Genomic DNA, 6,493 nt, shown 5'->3' with positions numbered 1-6,493 from the left:
TTGAGGTTTGTTTAGCATACTTTTGACATTAAAGCAATGTTGTTACCAGACCAGAGATCCTTTTAACCAAAGCTTAAAATAATCTATACCAGTTTTTAATATTGTGTAAAAATCAAGTTTTTTCGAAAGGGGTTAAGGCCGTGCTTGTCCCTTATATAAGACACATATATACACAGTAAATTTTAGTTTGCTGAATAAGTTTTAAGCTAAGACATAAATGAGGAGTAACATAGAATGCGTGTCCTTCCTCTTTAAAATTGCAGACTACAGAGCTGCCTGTTATAGGCTCTTGCGACCCACATCAAATATTTTCCCAGGATTCGGGCTCGACTGAAAATGACTAATTAAACCTTTGTTACAGTCATTCCAGAATAACCAATGTTTCCAACTAGATTTATATTTAATCATTGTAATAGATAGCTAAAGAATTAACAATTTTCAAATCCTATTAAGACTTTGTCTATCGAGTTAACTATATACCTGGCACCTGGCCACCTTTGTCTCATTCCCAGTCTACCTAAGCCTTTAAGCCCTTTCAAAAAATTTAACAAATTATAAAGGTAAAAATAGGATCTGGCAAAAGTCCATCATTGTTTTCTTTCTCTTTATCTTGAATTCAATCTGCATTTAGGTTACATTTTAAAGCAAGATTCTGTGAGAAAACAATCGTTATCGTGAATATATTTAAATATTCAAAGAGTACTACATCAATGTAATGGGGAAAACAGTGAGTTCATATTATTTACATCTCGTATATGGATGGAAAAAGAAAGAAACAAGCGAACGTTTTATAGATGGAATATTAAATGAAGATTCGCTACTCATCCCCAAAGTGTTTGAATCACCCGTAATCAAGGAAACTGCATGTAAACATAAAGTAAACGTTGTGAATCATTTGATATCTAATTTGTACTTTAAATCATACATCATTAATTCATTTAATTTGAAATGCAATACAACGTACAATGTAATTTACATATGCTAATATGAACGCCAATAAATTCGAATAGGCACGCCTACAAGATGGCGGATAGCCATAGCAATAACGTAAATATAAACAACTTTCCTTTGATCAAACACGTGGGTAATTCATCGATTAGTAAAAGTTTCAATACACAAAGACAAGGAAATAACTGCGCAGTATTATGGTTAATGCCTTTATGAGCTGAAAATGATGTTCATTGAACAACAATATGACACTACTTAATTAAAAATTTAATATCGCACACAAATGTGTCATAAAATAAAACTCGTGGCACAAGTTAATGTTTTTAACGGACGACCATGAAAACAGATGTACAAGGAAAATGGTGCTCTATAATATTTTCTGAAAAAAAGTAATGTGCCTTTGTGGAATTTAAATGAAACGATTTAAGACCATATATTGCGTTGTTCTTCATAACAATTATTTTGTCGTCGTTGACCTATCTACGTTTAGATATGAAACAAATGTTTTAGAATGAGTGTCGTCAGTGTATTGTAAAGTAATTTGTTATTGTACTGTAAAGTAATTTGAATAAATCATTCTGTCTAAACACATGTATTAACTTTAATGTCAGAATGTTATATTTGTTTTTGGTTTCAATTTCAGTCAAAATGGCAACAGGTGGTGACGACTCTGACGCGAGTAAACGAAACTTGGTTGTAGACGAGGCTGCATTTGAAGAGCAGTTTTTAAGATGTCACATTTGTCGCGAGAAATTTGACCAAACGGAGAAATCACCCAAGTCACTGCCTTGTAATCACACATTCTGCCTGCCTTGCCTTAAACAGGTATTTTATTGTTAAAATTACTTTAGAATTATCAATATTTGTTTGGATTTAATTTTCGCGAATTGAATCAAATTTTTAAAGGAAGATGTTTCAGGAAGCAAAATGTCTAATTGTTTCTAGGCGAAGCATTCCCAGGAGCGGATCAGAAAAAAAATCTGTAATGTTTTCACTAAATGAACTTTATATACCCTTTTCGCTTTCACCACTCGTTATCTTCCAGTTTGATTTATCGCCATGTTGTTCGTTTTGCACACTGGCTATTTTCTTCATAATTTTATCCTTTTAGATATTTTACATTGTTCCATTTTCTTTAATATTAATACCCAATTTAAAACCATAACAATCTTCTGTTTACCAGCTTCCTTGCTGTTTCTTTCTAGGTCTTTGACCACAATCAACAGAACGCCAGAAGAGCATTTACTTTTGCAGACGACACATACGAAGGTGTTCTAAAATGTCCAACTTGCCGCGTAGAAATTACTTAAGTCGGACTGAAATCAGTGCCTTGCCAAACGACCACAGAGTTATTCAAATGATGGATTTCCTGTCACAAGTTGTTGTCAAATCACAGAACGTCTGCTCAAAACACGAACGCCAACCTCTGAATTTCTTCTGCAAGACATGTACAGTACCCGTCTGCCGCGACTGTACCGTTCTGGATCACAAAGAAGGTAATCACGAGATCGTCGATGTCTCGCAAGCACTCACTGACAATGCAGAAGAATTTAATAACATCGAAAACAGAAGTAAACAGCTTCTCCAAGGTATGAAAACTAGGTCAGACGCTCTTGCGAATTCTTCAAAACAGCTGGACCTTCTAGAACGACAGCTACGGAGTAAAATAAAAGACACATTCATAGAATATCGTCTGCTATTAGAGCGCAGACAAGAGGGGCAAATCGCAATATTACACGATATGATAAAGAAACAGAAGTCGTTGATAAATGCCAGATTTGTTGACGTATGTACCAAAGGGTCTCAGTTGCAGAAGCTTTATGACTCGTTCACAAAAGCTCGACCTTCAAACGACATTACACAGTTGTTTACTGTTCACAATGAAATGAAGGAACATGATGAAGAGTTTGCTCGACAGGCAGAGGCAAATGACGATGAACTTTTTGTCGGTTGTGACTTTGAAGTCACAAATGAACCAGTCTTTCTCTCTGAAATGAGCTGCGTAGGTGAGCTTGTACAAAAGCCCGACATGAATTTAAAGAAGCCGATCCCAGCACATCAGCTTGTAGTTTTAGACATGGAAGAAAGGCGGACCTACGAAACACAAGGACCTGATCCAAACGACTGTGACGATCTTATGGTTACTCATGTGGAACCGAGCACAACTGCAGGGCGCCACCTATCATCGACAAGGCCACGCGAACGCGATCGATTGGCAGAGAGGGCAGTAGAAAGGGCAGCAAGAATTAGGGCACGTGATATAATTGCGAGAGAATCTGCACGGGACAATGACCGCGACTTGGACGAAAGTGAAGATATGGAACAAGATCCAAGCGAGATGATTACCTCGTCATACTTGCTAAGAATTGCTTCTAGATTAAACGCCAGCTCTGCAAATTTGTCTGAAGCCATTTTAGATCTATCGGCTGACCGTGACAATACAAGGTCACCAGACGCAGAAACACCTAGTTCAACATCTTCTGCAACCGGAAGTAGCAGCAGACGATCAGGTCCATCCCCGCCAAGGTCACGCAGGTCAAATCAGAACGTGCGAGTTGTAAGGCATCCTCAATCACATCGTACAACACCGGACAGGACTGACCGATACATATCTACGCGGTATGACCGCCCAAGCAGTAATCCAGACCAATAGCGACAGAAAATAAAGTAACAGTTGACGTCGGTAGTGATTGTGGATCTGGGCTCACGATAAACGCCCGGGTTACTGTTTTTTTTTCTTACAAGCCATTCAAATTTTAAATCAGAACATGAATTTTGCATTTTCGGTTTCGGGACATGTACATTGCATTTAAGCATCTTTTGCTAATTTAGAGTGCTAAGAAACATTGCGGTACAAGGCAGTAATTAAGTATTGTTCTTTTCTGCATTTATTTTACGGTGATTTCGTTTTGTGTGATATGTTTGTTCTGTGATAATGCTTTTAAAAGATATCATTTCGTCAAATAAATAAAAGCTTGAAACATAACTGTTTGGCTATCTATCATATGCAGTGTTGTTTTACACTAGCTCTGCCCTATATTAGGTTGTTTGATGATACTGTTTGAGCCACCTTTCGTAACAAGGTTAACGTCTTTTAGATTTCTCTTCAAATGTAACACAACGTCATTTATATTTTGCATCATTCTAAAGAATTCCAATGTTGGCAAAGGGATGTTACTGAACTGTCGAAGTCTTGATTAGTTTTAGTCAGAAAACGATTATAATACATGTAGTTTCCCCGTGTACATTTCAGCAATTTTGGACAACAGATCGTTTCAAAATATTTCAATCTTGACTTTATTTGTTTCTTGACTGTAACTATCCGGATACCTAGCAACATTTGCATGCAACTTTTTTAAATTAAATTTTGCAAAACCTTTTTTAGGGGATAAAATTGATTCTGAACGTTCCTACTAGCACTCATTGAGATCTGTACGTTTGTTTTACTCGTATCTGGATCATTCAAAATTAAGCCGAATTCACGAAGGACCCTATTACGGATTTGGTGGATCGAACAGCAGTCCTTGTGCAAAACGCAACACTTTAGGACCTGGGTTTATCTCAAATTTATTGACATAATTTTATTATCTAAAACAGTGACTAAGACATACACTTTCGCCCTGCCTATTAGTTTGGTCCCAATTTGACTCTTGAAACCCTTTAGCGGTTCAGCAGATATAGAGTAAATGACTGTCTCTCTCATGATTTTGCAAACCTAAATAAGAGGGCCATGAAGGCCCTGTATCGCTCACCTGACCTACTGACCTAAAGATCATCAAGATTAACATACTGACCAAGTTTCATTAAGATATGGTCATAAATGTGGCCTCTAAAGTATTAATAGCTTTCCCTTTGATTTGACCCGGTGACCTAGTTTCTGACCCTACATGACTCAGATTGGAACTTGACCTAAAGATCATCAAGATTAACATTCTAAGTTCCATGAAGATACAGTCATAAATGTGGCCTTTAGAGTGTTAACAAGCTTTTCCTTTTATTTGACCTAGTGACCTAGTTTCTGACCCCACCTGACCCAGATCTGAACTTGACCTATAGATAATCAAGACTAACACACAGACCAAGTTTCATGAAGGTACAGTCATAAATGTGGCTTCTAGAGTGTTAACAAGCTTTTCCTTTGATTTGACCTAGTGACCTACTTTTGACCCCACCTGACCCAGATTTGAACTTGACCTATAGATCATCAAGATTAACATTCTGACCAAGTTTCATGAAGAAACAGTCATAAATCTGGCCTCTACAGTGTTAAAAAAGCTTTTCCTTTGATTTGACCTGGTGACCTAGTTTTTTACCCCAGATGACCCAATATCAAATTAGTCCAAGATTTTATTTAGGGTAACATTCTGACCAAGTTTCATTAAGATTGGGCCCAAATTGTGACCTCTAGTGTCAACAAGCTTTTCCTTTGATTTGACCTGGTGACCTAGTTTTTAATCCCAGATGACCCAATATTGAACTCGTCCAAGATTTTATTGAGGGTTACATTCTGACCAAGTTTCATTATCATTGGGCCAAAATTGTGACCTCTAGAGTGTTAACAAGCTTTTCCTTTGTTTTGACTTGGTGACCTAGTTTTTGATCCCAGATGACTTAATATCGAACTCGGCCAAGATTTTATTGAGGGTAACATTCTGACCAAGTTTCATTAAGTTTGGTCTAAAATTGTGACCTCTAGAGTGTTAACAGTCAAATTATTGACGACGGACGACTGACGACGGACGGACGACAGACACAGGGCGATCACAAAAGCTCACCTTTGAGCACTTTGTGCTCAGGTGAGCTAAAAAATCAAGGAGTCAGATTCCAATAATAAGTCTTGTTTCCATAAATAAGCTGATAAAAAACATTTTAAGCTGTTCTTTGTGGGTTAATCAAACATTTACGCATATATTCTAATTGTCTGTGTTGTTAAAAGAATTATGACCCTCGTGTAATCGAAAGGGAAGTAAACTATAGATATACTTGCCTACGGCAAGAGTTGTCACCCCTTGTGGTCACAGCTTTAAATTCAATCTTAAAACTTATTGTTAAAGTTACTGATACATACACAACTTTCATAAATTTCACATTTGTGAAACCGTTTTTTGGTTATTCGAATAACTTAGGAATCAATTTCTAGACTTTATTTAATGTTTTTCTATCTTTAAAAATGTGCAGGCTGATCATGATCTACACTGGTCGAAAAGACAGAATCAATAATGTACAGCATGATTAGGGTTAATTTGTAAACAATGTAAAATATAGCAGTTAGCACAAATGCAAGAACCATAACTCCAGTGTTACCACAGCAATGTCTTGAACATGATTTTGAGGTCCTGTACAATATACACGTTCCTTTAAGATTACTCAAGAAAAAAGGTCTCTAAAGTGTTAATGGTAAATTGTTGAAAGATATATGGGCAAAGGGTGATTAAAACAGCCCACCAATGAGTACTATGTGCTAAGGTACACTGAAAAACCATTAATTTGAGAAAATGCTCGAAATGCTGACCATCTATGCACTGCATTCCTTCTTCAGCTGGAC

The 6,493-nt window shown here is 36.9% G+C and overlaps 1 pseudogene; it reads left to right on the top strand.

Moving 5' to 3' along the window:
* The first annotated feature begins 1,126 nt into the window (after positions 1-1,126).
* On the top strand, positions 1,127-3,954 carry LOC123557614 (uncharacterized; annotated as a pseudogene).
* The last annotated feature ends 2,539 nt before the right edge of the window (positions 3,955-6,493 follow it).

Source organism: Mercenaria mercenaria, chromosome 5, assembly GCF_021730395.1.
Source record: "Mercenaria mercenaria strain notata chromosome 5, MADL_Memer_1, whole genome shotgun sequence".
Lineage (NCBI taxonomy): Eukaryota > Metazoa > Mollusca > Bivalvia > Venerida > Veneridae > Mercenaria > Mercenaria mercenaria.
This window is presented reverse-complemented; position numbering and strand designations above follow the sequence as displayed.